General features: G+C 35.6%; 1 protein-coding gene across 1 annotated transcript in view; it reads right to left on the bottom strand.

Annotated features, from left to right (window-relative positions):
• The window catches only part of LOC144975579 (peritrophin-1-like), a 29,528-nt gene that overhangs the window by 8,684 nt on the left and 2,228 nt on the right, over positions 1-18,616 (bottom strand). The window lies entirely within an intron of this gene.

Here is an 18,616-nt window from a genome sequence, read left to right as displayed (position 1 = left end):
AAAGAGAGGTGCTTTAGCAAGGGGGTTTAATGATTTTCCGTACTTGTATATCAGTTAAACTTGGCTTATTTGGTAGCTAGGACAGTGTTACGTTAAAGTTAAAGGATTGGTATTATTTTGGGTTTACTGAAAATTTTTCTTTGATCGGTGTTACTTGGAATTTGGGGGGTTTAAGTTTTTTGGTTTTCTCTTTTGGCGTCGTTTTTTTTGGGCGTAGGTTTTTTGTTTTTGGGGTAGGGATTTTTTAGGCGTACGCCTTTTTGATTTTTAGGCGTAAAATGCCTTTTGGTGAAAGGTTTTGGGGGGAACATTTTACAATAGGATAAAAAAAAACTTGGTCTAAAAAAAACGGGGATCATTCTCCCTTTTTGATTCTGCTTTCAATGAATGGCGCAACATTAAACCTTTTGTGCTACCACTTTATTTGCTTTTAGGATTGAAATTTTCCCAGTATTGAAAATGGTTACTTGGCAAAATTGATTTCTGTGGACTGTTTTGGGGGTTTGGTTTTAAAAATTTAATTTGCTGTTTTTGTTTTGGGATTTGGAATTTTCTGTTTTGGGGTTTGGGATTTTCTTGTTGGTTTTGGTTTTATGATTTGGTTTGGAATTTACCAAAAAAAAAAATTTTGAAAGAAAAAAAATTGGAAATTGGATTTTTTTTTGAATTGTCTTGATGTTGTGCATTCTTTTAATCTCTGGGCCCCTTGAACTCTTCGTCTTTTTAAACATTAAAAAACAACGCAAGGATAATACCCATTTTAAAAAAACCATTACGACCTCAGCCATTACTTAGTGCAACTACCCCACACTACACTAACTACTACTATGCTTCTTTCGCTAACTCCCCTCCCCCCCCCCCCCTCTTTTCCCCACCCCCCTTTTTACCCCAGGGGGATGCCCTAAAAAAATTTAATATTCGACTAAAAAATTGTTTGTTGACTTTATGAATGAAGGGGAGACTATCACGAAAAAAAAATTGGTAAAAAAAAAAAGACAGGATGTGCCCCTTTAACAAGAACATTGGCCTTCATCGAGCACTGGATGTGATTTGTGCTTTTTAAAAATTTTTTACTAGTAAAAAAAAAGCTTTTAGCCCCAGTTATATTTTGACTGTTGCAGTATTTCATGCATTCGACGAACTTAGATGAAATTTCAATGACAAACGCATTTTCCTGTAACCGTTTTATGGCGGTTGCTTTACATTTTCGGAGTTGAAGTACACAAGTAAATCTGGGAGAGGTCGTTTGACCGCCTATGGTGGGCAGGGGGGTCACTTGCTGTGTCTCCTATCCCTCTAACCTGTTTTCTCCCGTTGCTTTCTGTCTTTGTCTTGGAATAGGAGTAACTTGATTTTGTCCTGGTTGTTGCAGAAGTCCTTCGCTTAGGGGGGAAACAGTCAATAACTGCAACTACTATTGTATGTGTAGTTAGTTTTGGGAGATGATATTTTTTCCTCGTAAACCATCTCTCTGTTGTTTACAGGAAATAAATTTTGTTTATTTTGAGCATTTTTTGATAAACGTTTGTTTGTTGTCCACTTTGTGCCTTTCATGTGACTTTTAACACTAATAGGGGTGCTTTGGGGAAATATACTTCAGTTTTAAAATTTGAACATTTTTCCGTTGTCATTACTTCTCCGGGGGGCTTGTACTTGTTATTCTAAGATTTTCTTATTCCTGCCCCATTTCTTCCTGTTTACTGGCGGTGATAGGGACCTAAATGTGTCGCAAGCGCCTAAAACCTTTATATTTTAAAAAATAATATATAAAAAATTTAAATATTAATAATAATAATATTAATAATTTTGAAAACACTTTTATAATAATTAAATAATTATAATTATAATTTTAAATAAATTTTTTAATAATAATATTAATATAATAATATAATATTATTAATAACAATATAATTAATATTAATAATAATTAAATAATATTTATTATTAATAAAATAATAATAAATTAATAATAAAATTTAAATTAATATAATAATAATGATAATAATAACAATAATTAATTTAATAATAATATTAAAAAATTAATAATATTAAAAATAATAATAATAATAATTAATATTAATAATAAATAAAAATTTAATATATAATAAATAATAAAAATTTTTAATTAATAATAAAAATTTAATAAAAAATAATAATGTAATAATAATAATAATATCAATAATAATAATAATATTAATAATAAAAAATTATTAATAATAATAATAAATAATAATTAATAATTTTAAATAAACAATTTAATAATAATAATAATAATAATTATAAAAAACAATAATAATGTATAATAAAAATAATAATAATTTAATAAAAATAATAATAATAATAAAAATTAATAAATAAAAATAATATTAATAATAATAATAACAATATAATTATTAATTTTTATTATCATTTGGTTGTTTGAGTCTTATGATGACCCGAAGTGACTTCAACTCGTTCTATTTTAGATAGAATGAAATTGACGCACTCCGGTTTTGTTATTGGGTTTTTTTTCCATTACGTCTATAAGTTTAAATTCTCACTATAGTGTATTATCCAGGACTATAAACGTTATGATAAATCATTTTTGTGTGTTTGTCCCTTAACTTCGGATGGCAATGTTGTGAGTTTCTAAGCCAAGCCGCATCTATCTATAAGTAATATCACTAAGTGTATTATCCAGAATATAAAAATTCATGGTTACACAGAAGGGTTTTTTTTGTGTTAGTCTGTTTTACTTCCAGTGGCAATGCTGTGGGTTTCTTAGCAAACGCATTCTATCTATAGATGCTCCAAGATGACGTCACAGGTCTTTGTTATTGTTTTTTGCCATCCGCGTTTATGAGTATTAAAACCCGAAAATAAAACGTACATGGATTTAAAAACAGTTTTGTGTGTTAGTCCGTTATACTTCCGGGTGTGGCAATGTTATGAGCTTCTTAGCCAAAAAGATATATCTATAAATAGGACGGCGTCGATAACCACAGTGTTCAAAGTGTAATGTAACTCTTATCACTTTCAAATGATAATAAATCGTCTCAAAATTGTGTTATTGAGTGAATGCAATTACCGCCTAATTCAGCCCCTTGATTTTTGACAAAATAATAATTTCCATTTACAAGGACGGGAAACAGGGTGTGTCTTTTTACGAAAACCCGCCGAAACGCCGAAACCCCGGGGAAACATCCGAAACCGGCGAAACCCACTGAAACCCGACGAATCCGACAAAGTTATGGGAAGTAGGTGGCAGTGGGAAGTGAACCCAAATATTAATAGAGCCGTCACTTTTCCAGACTAATGGAGATCGCGAGTCCCACACACACAAACCTCCCCAAAGTAAGTTGGCCAGTAGTTAAGCTTAAAAGCCAATATTCAACACAAACATATAACAATTGAAACATTTGAGACATTGAGTATACTCCGTTTTTGGGATGAATTATTAATTCAGAGAAGTGAGGGGAGCAGGTAATTGTGTTGATAACAACTAGAATGAAGTTAATGTCAAGACAACATAAATCATCCTTCGGGGGACCCAAGTTTTGGCCCTTTGTTCGCGAACATCGTTTTTCATTGTCAATTTTTGTGATTTCATGACTTAATACCCCCCCACCAAAAATTTCCCAAATTTGGACGGGTTTTCCCCAAAATCTCGACTCAACATCTTGTTAAATTTCGTGATTTGACGATATTTTAAATAAAAATTTAAAAATTAATAATAGATCTTTATTGCCCACAAAGGGGGCCCCAATTTGTCTTTTTTAGTTACACTTTTTCAAAACGTTTTTTTGATAACATAACATTGAACAGACCCCTCACCCCTTTACCCTTCTCTCTTTCTCTTTTTCCCCTTTTCCTCTCTTTTTCTCTCTTTTCTCTCTCTTCTCTTCCTTCTTTCTTTCACGCATGCGACAAAAAACAACACCCAAATTTTCTTTTCATTTTCAATTCTTTAAACATTCTTGGCAATTAAACACCAAAATTATTAAATTTTTCAATTGGGCCCACTTCATTAGCCCAAACATTAAACAAATTAACAGTAAATCAGTAAACGCATCAATCCTTGGTTTTTTGCTTTTCCAAAATTTTGAAAATTAAAATTTTTTATTGTGATGGGAAACAAAAAGGGTTGATTTTTTAAACTTGTTATTTTCCACTTTTTTAATTGCCAAAAACTTCTCCAGATGGCAAAAAAAAAATTAAAAATTTTATGGTATTAAAAATATGTTTTTTTTTTTTTTGGGTTGGTAATTTGGAAAATGTTTTCCCCTTTTTTTGCTTTTCCATAAAATTCTTTCTACTTAAATAAACGGGAAATTTCCCCCAAATTTACAGCTATTGCCAGGTCATCTGACGTCATGAAAATCCCCAAAATTTAAATGGTAAAAAAATACTTTCACGGGTTGTGGTTAGTGACGTGAGTTGTCCGTCCGATCCGGATTAAATAAATTTTTTTCTTAGCAAATTTTAACCCTGTTCAATGGTTCCCTTTAAAATTACGACTCGCCCGAAATACGATGAAAAGGGAATAAGGGGGTTTTCAATAGAATTTTTCTTAAAATTTTAAAAAGATTTAAAAGGTTTTATTTAAATTTAGAAGAAAATCTATAGGGATATGCAATTGATCTGTAAAATTTCGGCTTGTCAGTGATTTTTTATTTGACAAAAAATACAAATTTTTCTCTTTCACCATCGGTTGTAATTTGTCGTTATGCTCAAAGTCATTTTGGTTTTTTTTTTATTTTCTTGGGGTGACAAAAGTTTTTGGTAAATGTGGGGGAAAATGGGGCATGGGGAAAAAAAAGTGGGCTTTAAATTTTTTTTTTTTTTAAAGGGCAAAAATTCATTTTTGGACAAGTTTCCCGCTCATTGCTTTGCCCTTTGAATGATGTAGCAATATACATGCGAAAGACACATTTTCCTTCAGTACAGGAAAAAAAATAATATTTGTGACTTTTTTTGTTATTGTCTTTCCCAAAAAAAGGGCAACACGAAAATTGGACACCAAAAAATTTTTTTTTTTTAATAAAAAAATGATTATTGTATTTTTTTTACTTTTTAAACAAATTTATGCGTACTAAACCCCCCCCCCCCCACCCACTTAAACAAAAAAAACGGAAGTGATGTACGTGTTTTTAAAACACAAACAAATAAATAAATATAATCTTTAAAATAAAATAATGAAGTTCTCGCGACGCGGCCTCGACGAGCTTGGCGTAACGGTCCATGATAAAGGCGTCGCAGGGCAATGTGTAAGGCGTGCAACTTTGCCGGAGGAGTCTGGTCCCGCCCACCCGCCCAAAGCGCGGCTCAAACAGCTGCGCTCGGCGCCTTTACTGTCCTGAATCTCATGAATGGGTTGGGGATAAACCAAGTCCGATCGAAAGAAATAATAATTATAATATTTAAAGCGTACATTTTGTGCTTTTCAGCCCACAGTCACAAACCCCCCTCCCCCCCCTCTTGTTTTTAAAAAAATTTTTATATTTTTTCACTTTTAAAATTAAATGTATCTCTCTCTCTCTCCTCTCTCTCTCTCTTCTCTCTCTCTCTCTCCTCTCTCTCTCTATATATATATATATATATATATATATATATATTTTTTTTTTTTTTTTAAATTTTTATTTTTTTATTTATTTATTTATCTTTTTATTATTTTTTAAAAATTTATAAACGTCGACCACACTAAGAAAAAAAGGGGCTACTGAATAAAGTAAACACATTAAAAAAAAAGAAAAATAGCAGAACCCACGATTCTGGGTGTGGGAATCTTGGCCAAATTGGCCATTCATAAGATCATTTTGCAAATCATGTTAGGTTGAAAAACGCAAAGCAAAGTGTCACCACCGTTTTAATTGGTCGAGCCTTGCAAATATTCCTTGTCGCCGCCATTATGCCCAACGAGGGACGCCGTCTAGTTTATTTGGCAGATAACGGCCCCCCTTCTGTTGGTTAAATATGGGGCTTAAATAGGATACTGTTTAAGCAAAATACCAATCAAGGTTGACTACAATATACTAATTAAGTATAATAGATCCCAGTAAGGTTGTCAATAATTATTAAATGAGCAAAATAAATCCAATTAAGGTTGACAACAATATACGAACAGTGGATCAAATCTATGCGGACTTTTTGTCGATGCTACTCCATTGTTACACAACAATGTGTTCATCTAGTGCAGGCTGGTATGGGATTCTTCTTCGGGTGATGTTTTCATATGTTTTCGGAAATTGTAGGGGGTTGAGAAGTGGGTTTTTGGTGATTGAAGGTGGAAATTACAAATACTATGGATAATAGCTTTTTGTTGCTTTTTGTTTTCTGTGTTTCTGTAACTTCAGGTGCGAGTTTCCATTTATTGAATTCCCAAATTTTGTTGATGGTGTTTATTCTGTCTAATAGTAGTAGTAGTAGTAGTGTAGTAAATAGTAGTAGTTGAGTAGTAGTAGTAGTTAGTAGTAGTAGGTAGGGAGTTTGTAGTAGTAGTATAGTAGTAGTAGTAGTAGTAGTAGTAGTAATAGTAGAATAGTATTAGTAGCAGTAGTAGTTGTAGTAGTAGTAGTAGTAGTAGTAGTAGGTAGCTGTAGTAGTAGTAGTAGTAGTAGTAGTAGTAGTCGTAGTAGCTAGTAGTAGTAGTAGTAGAAATAGTAGTAGTAGTGAGTAGTAGTAAATAGTATAGTATTTGTTGGTTGTATTGTAGTAAAAGACTAAGAGGGAAGAAGAAGAAGAAGGAAGAAGAAGAAGAAAGAAGAAAAGAAGAAGAAGAAGAAGAAGAAAGAGAGAAGAAAAAGAAGAAAGAAGAGAAAGAAGAAAGAAGAAGGAGAAGAAAGAGAGAAGAGAAGAAGAGAGAAAGAAAAGAAGAAAAGAAAGAGAAGAAGAAAAGAAAAAGAGAAAGAGAAGAATGAAAGGAGAGAAGAGAGAAGAAGAAAGAGAAGAGGAAGAAGAGATAAAGAAGAAGAAGAGAGAAAGAAGAAGAAGGAAAAGAAGAAAGAAGAAGGAAAGAAGAAAGAAGAAAGAGAAGGTAGAAGAAGAAAGAAGAAGAAGAAGAAGAAGAAGAAGAAGAAAGAAGGAAGAAGAAGAAGGAAGAAGAAGAAGAAGAAGAAGAAGAGGAACGAAAGGAAAGAAGAAGAAGGAGAAGAAGTAGAGAGAAAGAGAGAGAAGAAGAAGAGGAGAAAGAGAAGAGAGGAAAAGAGTAAGAAGAGAAAGAAGAGAAAGAAGAAGAAGAAGAAGAGAAGGAGAGAGAAGAAAGAAGAGAAAGGAGAAGAGAAGAAGAAAGAGAGAAGAAGAAGAAGAAGAAAAGAAAAAGAAGAAAAGAGAGAAGAAGAAAGAAGAAGAAGAAAGAAAGAAAAGAAGAGAAAGAAAGAAGAAGAAGAGAAAGAAAGAAAGAAAGAAGAAGAGAAAGAAGAAAGAGAAGAAGAGAAGAAGAAGAAGAGAAAAGAAAAGAAGAAGAAGAAAGAAGAAAGAAGAAAGGAAAAAAGAAAGAAAGAAGAAGAGAAAAGAAGGAAAGAAAGAAGAAAGAAAAAGAAAGAAGAAGAAAGAAAGAAGAAGAAGAAAGAAAGAAGAAGAGAGAGAAAAGAAGAAGGAAAGAGGAAGAAAGAAAGAAGAAAGAAGAGAAAGAAGAAGAAGAAGAAGAAGAAGAAGAAGAAGAAAAAAAAGAAGAAAAAGAAGAAGAAAAAGAAGAAGAAAGGAAGAAGAAAAAGAAGAGAAAAAGAAGAAAAGAAAGGAAGAAGAAGAAGAGAAGAAGAAGAGAAGAAGAAGAAAAGAAGAAGAGAAGAGAAGAAAAAGAAGAAGAAGAAGAAAGAAGAAAGAAAAGAAAGAGAAAGAAAAGAGAAGAAAAGAAAGAAAGAAAAAGAAAGAAGAGAAGAAAGAAGAAGAGAAGAAGAAGAAGAGAAAGAGAAAGAAAGAAGAGAAGAGAAGAAGACAAGAAGAAAGAAAGAGAAGAAGAGAAAAGAAAGAAAGAAGAAGAGAAAAGAAGAAGAAGGAAGAAAAGAAGAAAGAGAGAAGAAGAAAAGAGAAAGAAGAAAGAAGAAGAAGAAGAAGAGAAGAGAAGAAAAGAAGAAGGAAAGAAGAAAGAAGAGAAGAAGAAGAAGAAGAGAAGAGGAAAAGAAGAAAGAAGAATGAAAGAGAAGAGAAGAAAAGAAGAAGAAGAAGAAAGAGAGAAGAAGAGAAGAAGAAGAGAAGAAGAAGAAGAAGAAAAGAAAGAAGAAAGAAGAAGAAAGAAGAAGAAGGAGAGAAGAAGAAGAAGAAGAAGAGAAAGAAGGAAGAAAGAAGAGAAAGAAGAAAAGAAGAAAGAAAGAAGAAGAAGAAGAAGAAGAAGAGAAGAAGAAGAGAAAGAAGAAAGAAGAAAGAGAAGAAGAGAAGAAGAAGAAGAAGAAGAAGAAGAGAAGAAGGAAGAAGAGAAGAAGAAGAAGAAGAAGAAAGGAAAGAAGAAGAAGAAAGAAGAAGAAGAAGAAGAAGAAGAGAAGAAGAAGAGAGAGAAGAAGAGGAGAAGAAGAAGAAGAGAGAGGAGGAGGAGAAGAAGAGAAGGAGAGGAGGAAGAGAGAAGAGAGAAGAAGAAGAAGAAGAGAAGAAGAGAAGAAGAAGAAGAAGAAGAAGAAGAAGAAGAGAAGAAGAAGAAGAAGAAGAAGAAGAAAGAAGAAGACAGAAAGAGAGAAGAAGAGAAGAAGAGAAGAAGAAGAAGAAGAAGAGAAGAGAGAAGAGAAGAGAGAGGAAGAAAGAAGAAGAAGAGGAAGGAGAAGAAGAAGGAGAGAGAAGGAGAGGAGAGAGGAAGAAGAGGAGGGAGAGAGGAAGAGAGAAGAGAAGGAGAAAGAGAGAGGAAGAAGAAGAAGAGAAGAAGAAGAAGAAAGAAGAAGAAGAAGAAGAAGAAGAAAGAGAAGAAGAAGAAGAAGAAGAAGAAGAAGAAGAAGAAGAAGAAGAAGAAGAAGAAGAAGAAGAAGAAGAAGAAGAAGAAGAAGAAGAAGAAGAAGAATGCGATGCGTATCTCTGTGAGGTCGTGTCAGGTCGTTAAACATCCTCTCGCTCCTTATCATAATGATGATTTGTAATACAATCACATTTTTCACAAATCAAAAGATGGAATTTGTGACACACATTCACAGGTGCTCGGACAAACATAGTTGGTTGTTTATAAACAATAACGTGAACAAATTCGACCTCCATCTGATCGTTGTTATTTTTTTTATATTGACAAATGGGTGACTACTTATCACATGGTTTTCTCGATCATATTCAAAACGGTTAAGTTTACATATAGTTTTCTGTGCGGATTCTACTGATCAAGCCGTAGAACATTGGGTATTTTACTTAACACATACCATCGATAGTAAAACCTGTGTAGTTTGCTGTGTCTACCAACCACTGCCATTGTTTACATGATGACGATTGTCCGAGAGGCGTGGTTATCTACCCGTTAAATTAACAATGGTTTTCCTAGCTTTCTATCTTCAGGAACGAAATTGACCTTAGCTCTTTGTTATTGTTTTTAGTCAGCCATGTTTTATGAGTAGTTTTCACTAAGTATTAATCAGACTATAAACGTTCAAGGCTACAGAGGGTTTTGTGTGCTGGTGCGTTATATCGTAGCCATCGTAAAGTTATAGCCTGACACTGACCAAAAAATTGACGTTAAAATGCTAGTCTTTTGCCACAAAAGAAAACAAATCGTGAGTTGTATTCAATAGTTCAACCAATGAAATAACTTGTTTCCTTGAGCTCTACTTACGACAAACACAAACCTAAAAAATGACGTCAAACTGCCAGTCCTAGAGAGTTCTCGTGTCAGGCTATATGTTAACGATGGCTACGGTCTTTGCCTTCGTAAAGTTATAGCCTGACACTGACCAGAAAATGACGTCAAAATGCCAGTCTTTTGCCACAAAAGAAAACAAATCGTGAGATGTATTCAATAGTTCAACCAATGAAATAACTTGTTTCCTTGAGCTCTACTAACGACACTCTCAAGACGCTACACAAACCTAAAAAATGACGTCAAACTGCCAGTCCTAGAGGGTTCTAGTGGCTCCGGTTTTAGATAGTTCGAAGATGACGTCACTCAGGTCTTTGTTATTGTTTTTTGCCATCCGCGTTTATGAGTAATTCTCACTGAACTGTATTAACCTGACTATAAACGTTCATGGTTACACACAGTTATGTGTGTTGGTCCGTTATACTTCCGGATGGCAATGTTATGAGCTTCTTCGCCAAGCGCATACTATCTATATCCAGCTGGCGGATGTTGTGTGTTTTTTGTTTTACTAAACGCATAGCATCAGGTATAGATAGTATGCAGATGACGTCACTCAGGCCTTTGTTGTTGTTTTTGCCATCCGCGTTTGTGAGTTGTTCTCACTAAACTGTATTAACCAGACTATAAAAGTTCATGGTTACACAGAGTTTGTGTGTTGGTCCGTTATACTTCCGGATGGCAATGTTGTGAACTCCTTGGCCAAGCGCCAATCTCTCAGGTCTTTGCTTTTATTTTGCCATCCGCGTTTATGAGTAATTCTCACTAAACTGTATTGACCAGACTATAAAAGTTCATGGTTACAAGTTACACATAGTTTTGTGTGTTGGTTCGTTATACATCCGGATGGCAATGTTGTGAGCTGCTATGATGAAAAAAAGACAGACAGTGAAGACGTGCCAACTGAGTGGAAGGTGAAAGGTCAGACCGAGAACAATAACACATAGATAATAATATGTGCTTGGCTAAGAAGCTCTTAACATTGCCATCCGGAAGTATAACGGACCAACACACAAAACTATGTGTAACCATGAACTTTTCTAGTCTGGATAATACAGTTTAGTGAGAATTACTAGCAAATGTGGATGACAAAAAACACTCGTGTTCTGATTGACGTCATCTTCTTTCTATTATAGATATGTCCGTATGTGGGTGTCCAATGTCAAGTAGGTAAACATGGCCTTTGAGTATAATGTACCTGATGCTATGCGTTTAGTAAAACAAATCATAACATCCTCCAGCCGGATATAGATAGTATGCGCTTGGCTAAGAATCTCATAACGTTGCCATCCGGAAGTGTAACGGACCAACACACAAAACTGTGTGTATCCATGAACGTTTATAGTCAGGTTAATACAGTTCAGTGAGCATTACTCATAAACGCGGATGGCAAAAAACAATTACAAAGACCTGAGTGACGTCATCTTCGAACTATCTATAGATAGAATGAAGATGACGTCACTCAAGCCTTTGTTATTGTATTTTGCCATCCGCGTTTGTGAGTGATTCTCACTAATTTGTATCAACCACACTACAAAAAGTTCATGGTTACACACAGTTTTGTGTGTTGGTCCGTTATACTTCCGGATGGCAACGTTATGAGATTCTTAGCCAAGCGCATACTATCTATATCCGGCTGGAGGATGTTATGATTTGTTTTACTAAACGCATAGCATCAGGTACATTATACTCAAAGGCCATGTTTACCTACTTGACATCGGACACCCACATACGGATGGAGCCCCCAAGTTTCATGTCTAGATATTATCGTTTTAGTCTCCGCGCCGCTGCGCTGCTATGATGAAAAAAATGAGACCGACCGTAACGCCGACGGACCGACTGAGTGGAAAGGTCAAACTGAGAACAATCACACATTATACCTGAAACGAAATGAATGTAGGTACTCAGTTTAACTCACTTAACCCTAATACCGACTATATCCGTAGAAAAGATAGTTCGAAGATGACGTCACTCAGGCCTTTGCTATTGTTTTTTGCCATCCGCGTTTATGAGTAATACTCACTGAACTGTATTAACCTGACTATAAACGTTCGTGGATACACACAGTTTTGTGTGTTGGTCCGTTATTCTTCCGGATGCAATGTTATGAGCTTCTTTGCCAAGCGCATACTGTCTATACCCGGGGTTACTTTTACCCCGTGCCTATTTATTACATTTTTCTGAGACAAATTATAGATAGTATGCAGATGACGTCACTCAGGCCTTTGTTATTGTATTTTGCCATCCGCGTTTGTGAGTTGTTCTCACTAAACTGTACTAACCAGACTATAAAAGTTCATGGTTACACAGAGTTTGTGTGTTGGTCCGTTATACTTCCGGATGGCAATGTTGTGAACTCCTTGGCCAAGCGCATTCTATCTATAGGCATAGTATCAAAGCTAATGATAATTTTCTAAATTTTTAAATGTTAATGGTAGTTGAATAGAACAATCTATGCACATACTCATTTTTAATACATTTTTTTCCCCCAATTTTGAACTGTAGCAAAAACCTCTAGGATTGAGTGAGTTAAAGCCTAAGTTGTCCTCATAACATGTAACAGTATTCACTGTGTTGGACATAGCTAAGGGAAATAATTAGCATTCCATTAACATATAGTGTGGATTCTCATGTCTGAAGCAAACTTTTAACTTTTCAGCTTTCCGTATATAATCTGAGATAAAATAGATACTAACAGCATTGGGGTGAGTAGATATAATATTTTGTCATTTTAAAATTCAATACACTTAAAGTTTTCTAATTCTGATCAGTTTTCTTTAAAACACGAACGTTTTCTTCTCCTAATAGGGAACAAACGTGTGATGTAATAGAACTGATTCCAGTCTCAATGGAAGTGTACAACCACTCTTCCGGACTGAATAGACACCTTGTATAAACTGCGATCTTCTGGTTTCAGAGTTATGGCATCTTATTTTCTAGTCTAAATATAAACTGGTCGTCAATAAAGGCACAACATTCACGCTCTTTTACGTCCCGTAATCCTAAGAATCTGCCTACATATCATTATAGATAGTACGAAGTTGACGTCACTCAGGTCTTTGTTATTGCTTTTTGCCATCCGCCTTTATGAGTAATTCTCACTAAACGGTATTAACCGGCCTATAAACACATACTTTTGGGTGTTTGTCCGTTATACATCCGGATGGCAATGTTGTGAGCTTCTTTGTCAAGCGCATACTATCTATACTACAATAATTGGGCCACCTTAAGATTCAATACGTAACCTATTCATTATTAGTCCTGAATGGGCTTTTTACATACACACTTCCAATGATTTTGGAACCGGAAAAGTGGAGGGTATGACGTCACGACTTTCCTTCCTTTTTCATTCCGACGTAATACCAGATTGACATGGCGGGTCAAATATATGTGGGCTATCATATCAAACTGGTATTACGCCGGGGCGAACCGTAGCATCATAAACTCACGGCCTGACACTGAGAAAATATTATTACTTCACAAAAAAGACGACTATTCCCAAAACGAAAGTGAAAAGTGAATTGTTGTTAGACGTGGTATAGGAAACACATGATTTTATAGATAGAACGAAGTTGACGTCACTCGGGTCTTTGTTATTGCTTTTTGCCATCCGCTTTTATGAGTAATTCTCACTAAACTATTAACCAGACTAAAACGTTCAAGGTTTCACATAGTTTTGTGTGTTGGTCCGTTATACTTTCGGATGGCAATGTTTTGAGCTTCTTAGCCAAGCGCATACTATCTATTGATTGAGCTATTGATTGCAACTCACAATGGGCATGATCTATATTACCATTCCATGTGCTTGAGGTCATTGATCACATTGGAATATGTGCTTAAAGTGACTCACATAGTGAAAAGTGCTCAGAGTTTTTGAAATATCCAACATCACGATTGGTCATGTTGTTCAGCTTGACACATGTGTATGTTTACTTTACAACTTTCATAAACAAAGCAGCGTGTTGATATTTCTGAGGAAATATCCAATCGTTGGACAGCAAAAGACCATGTGATTGATGACTTGGTTGGACGAAAACATGAATATAGATCGCTCCCATTAACTATTCCCCGTGATCTTCGTCTTCCTTTTTGACAATTTTTTTTGGGTTAGTACGTAGCCATCGTAAACTTATAGCCTGACACGAAAACCTTAGCCATGGTTAAGTTATAGCGTAGCCATCGTTATGTTATAGCCTGATACTGAAATCCAAAAGGACTGGCAGTTTGACGTCATTATTTGTTGTTTTTTTTTTGCACCGCTAGTGAGTTGTCGTTAGTAGAGCTCATAGAAACAAGTTATTTCACTGACCAAAAAATGACGTCAAAATGCCAGTCTTTTGCTACAAAAGAAAACAAATCGTGAGTTGTATTCCATAGTTCAACCAATGAAATAACTTGTTTCCTTGAGTTCTACTAACGACATTTCACTAGACGCTACACAAACCTACAAAATGACGTCAAACTACGAGTCCTAGAGGGTTCTAGTGTCAGGCTATATATTAACGATGGTTACGCTAAAACCCACGAACAAAGACCCATATTTTGACGTCATTTTCAGGTTTGTGGACCGCCTAGTGAGTTGTTTTTAGTAGTGGTCAAGTAAAACAAGTGATCCCTTTGGTTGAACTGTTGATACAACTCACCGGTTTTTTTTTTGTCTCCAAAGACTTGTCTTGTGGTCAGTACGTAACCATCGTTAACATTTAGCCTGACACAAGAACCGTAACCATCGTTAACATAATATAGATAGTATGCAGATGACGTCACTCAGGTCTTTGTTATTGTTTTTGCCATCCGCGATTGTGAGTTGTTCTCACTAAACTGTATTAACTAGACTATAAAAGTTCATGGTTACACAGAGTTTGTGTGTTGGTCCGTTATACTTCCGGATGGCAATGTTGTGAACTCCTTGGCCAAGCGCATTCTATCTATAGATAGTTCGAAGATGACGTCACTCAGGCCTTTGTTGTTGTTTTTGCCATCCGCGTTTGTTCTCACTAAACTGTATTAACCAGACTATAAAAGTTCATGGTTACACATAGTTTGTGTGTTGGTTTGTGATACTTCCGGATGGCAATGTTGTGAACTCCTCGGCCAAGCGCATTCTATCTATAGCCTGACACAAGAACCCTCGAGGACTTATAGTTTTAGGTTTGTGCAGCGTCTGGTGAGTTGTCGTAAGTAGAGCCCAAAGAAACAAGTGATTCCATTGGTTGAACTATTGAATACAACTCACGATTTGTTTACTTTTGTTGTCAAAGACTTGTCTATTGACGTAATTTTTTGGTCAGTGTCAGGCTAAAAGTTAACGACGGCTACGGTCAGTATCAGCGTATCAGCGTTTACATAATATATATAGCCTGACACTAGAATCCTCTCGTACTGGCAGTTTGACGCCATTTTCTAGGTTTGTGTAGCGTCTAGTGAGTTGTCGTTAGCAGAGCTAGGATCGGAAAGTCCTGGGTTCGACCCTCGCTCGACGCATAGTTGAGCCCTTGGAGAAGGCTCTTTACTCACATTCAATCACTGTACTCAAGTGTAAGAAGAGTACTTGGCCTTTAACAGCGTTGTCTCTGTCCGAAAAAAAACACAATTGTAATATCGCCTTAAAGGCGTCATGTCCCGTCCTACATGTTAAATGTTGCTGTGGCCAGGGATCCCTTATAAAGCGCTTTGAGCACATTTAGTGGATATTGCGCTATATAAAAGCTCAATTTTAAAAAATTCCATGACAATAATGAGCCCATAACAACTTGGGTTATCAGACCTGCAAGTAATATAGATAGTTCGAAGATGACGTCACTCATGTGTTTGTTATTGGTTTTTGCCATCCGCGTTTATGAGTAATGCTCACTGAACTGTATTAACCTGACTATAAACATTCATGGATACACACAGTTGTGTGTTGGTCCGTTATACTTCCGGATGGCAATGTTATGAGCTTCTTAGCCAAGCGCATACTATCTGTAGTATTATGTTGGAAAAAAACCCTGATAAATACAATAAATATTTAGAAATATTAAAAATCATAATAAAATAAACAAAATAAAATAGATTATTCATCCGATCCGGGAAATTTGTCTCTAGGGTCTATTCCAGGCGAAGACTGGAATAACCCAGGCGTAAGCCGCACTGCAGCGCCGCAAATTGAGCTAGGGTGAGGTGACTCGCTCAAGGCCACACAACGCAACGGCGGGTGATCGAACTCGGTATCTTGTGGGTACGAAGCAAAGACCATATATACAGCTGAGCCAGCGAATTATGACGAAACTCCCCCCTCCCCCCAACTCACCACCCCAACTCACCCCCCCCTCCCCCCGCTTAAGAAAGCGATTTAATTTAATTCAAATAGGCATGGCTTCAGCAGTCATGACGCCACTTCCCTCGTAATGACGCATTGTAACTTAGTTACTGGTTCTAAACTATCGGAACAATGGCGGACTGTCGTATGAAATACTTCTCCGACGAGCATAAAGTGTATCCAGAGAAGAAGAACATTAAAAATCTGATCATGTTTTGACTTTTATACATTCTAATCACATGACATATAAAAAAGTTCTAGCCAGCATGAAGAAAAAAAAGTACCGATTTTCTTTGTTTAGAACCAAGCTGCTGGTTGCTGGGAGGACGTGACATCAGACTATTGAATCCTATTGCTACAAGTTAAGCTCAAAATCCAGTTTTAAGCATACGGTTTGTGGTGGGTTGTGGGTTATTTTGTGGGTTCGAGTCCAACCGATAGCTCAATGGTCTGGATTCGAACTAGTATGCGCGCTATGGCTCTCGTTACCAGCTGCGCCACTCAACCTACACCACAAACGGCTCAGGTTTAATCTAGGGGTGATTAAGAATTGCCTTAGGGTCCCTTATAACTTAATGGTATTAATAATAAGTGAGTCGAGACAATAGTAACGCCTAATACAATAATAACAATTCTATACATAAAGTTTAATTAGATTGTTACAGGAAAAGATAGAAAGAATAAGTATTTATTTAATATCAGGAAGAATAGTTCTAATTGAGTGGATCTAATTTATTATTTATTTATCTATTGATTTATTTATTGATTTATTTATGATTGATTTATTTATTTACTTTGTAATCATTTGTGTCCGTGGAAAATACATTTGAAAATGGTATAAGCCCGTTGGGCTTATCTTATATAGCCGGCTTGCTTGATTGAGGCAAATGTGACCATCCGTCTCAAAACGGTATTATGTCGGAATGATTCAGACCCCAAAAAGTGAATTTAGAGATAGAATGATGAGAAAATGGACCTTAGAAGTTTTTGTAAAGCAAGAAATAGTATTTATATTTCAGCATAACGTACAGAAATTAAACCCAAGTTTGATATTTGTGGCAAAGAATTCAATTTCCCTTACCGAGTAGATCCCGACATAATACCGCTTTGACACGGAGGGTCACAAATGTATCAGCTAGTTCCAGGGTTGGCTCCTGCTTCCATGGTTTTCTGGACTTCACAACAGTTTGTTGTAGTTATGGGCTGACAGGAAGGTTCTGGTGTCGGCGATGACTGGCATCAGGGATTGGGTGCCTCAAGGATTGGGTACGGAGTAAAGATGGTCGATAACCACGGATGGTGGCTTCAATTAAGAATTTAGACAAAAAGGTCTTAGAGCCAATCTAGTTTGTCTTTCGCCACCGGGTCGTCCTTGAGCGAAACATTATAATAGCTTATATTTACCGACAAAGGCAAGGAGAAGCAGTAACTCCATGATAATGGTTAGTTATTGCATTTGATCAAACATCAACTGACAGTTTGAACTATCTTACATGATGAGAATTTAACAGGAATGTGTACCTTATATTTTATAATTTATTAATTTTTATTAATTATGATTGTGATTATTATGATGTGTGGCCGGGGATTGGCGGTAGAGTACAGACATCAAGCAATATAATTATTGAATATAAATGAAATAATAGCATAGATCATAAACAAATGTTAACTATAGTATAATATACATGTAGATATAGCTTTGTACAAGTATTCCAACTTACGCACATCCATAGAATGAAACACAATTAAAATATACACAAATTATAATAGTAATGGTAGATTAATCATTGAATTCACAGTAATATCTCGTTCCACTTTGAATGTTAACCAATAAATCATTTTACCTTCAACCGAGAGAAGTTACACTTTTACAAGTTTGAAATTGGAGGGATTCTTAGCGTGTGTGTGATTCAATTCAGAGATGAATTTGGTTTTGTAATGTAAATGGGACGCTAACGGAATTATGAGGATAGCCAATCAGAAGAATGTTCCTGATTTAGATAGCCAATGATATCCAGATGCTTTTGGTTAAGAACTATAGCGGGAAGAGATAACGTTAAGTGCAATTTTAGCTACTCTGAACAAGACGAGAACTTCAGGGCATATGCACGTTGCAGTCTTGTTTGGAAAGGGTAATTAGCAGGAGATATGCATACAATGGGCAGACAATTTGAACAGGTGAATAAACCTTAAGCAGGAAGTGAGTGTTCCGTTATACAATGGTAAGGTTTCCAACATAATGACCAAATTTCCCGTTAGCCAAATTTAGAGCTTTTATTGGAGAAAAGACTGTCCATGTTTTGAGTATTTTAACTCGAGGTGTTAATCTGCTTTGGCAAATATATATTGTCCACTAAGTTTGAAGTGGTTTTGAATGAGACGCTGACGAATGATAAAGAAATCTCGCAATGAAAGAAAATCGTTCGTCACACGGTTCATCCTGGCATAATATTATTGTTTTGATACGACATGGCATATCTAATTATGAAAAAAAAATTAAAATTGTACGGCTATGTGACCGGAAGGTCCTGGGTTCAAGTCCCACTCTGAGCAGCGCAAAGTTGAGTCGACATTTACTCATA

This window comes from Berghia stephanieae, chromosome 6, assembly GCF_034508935.2.
Source record: "Berghia stephanieae isolate SIO BIC M18660-M18661 chromosome 6, UCSD_Bste_1.3, whole genome shotgun sequence".
Lineage (NCBI taxonomy): Eukaryota > Metazoa > Mollusca > Gastropoda > Nudibranchia > Aeolidiidae > Berghia > Berghia stephanieae.
Note: the sequence above shows the minus strand (reverse complement) of the source record. Positions and strands in the feature narration are given on the sequence as shown.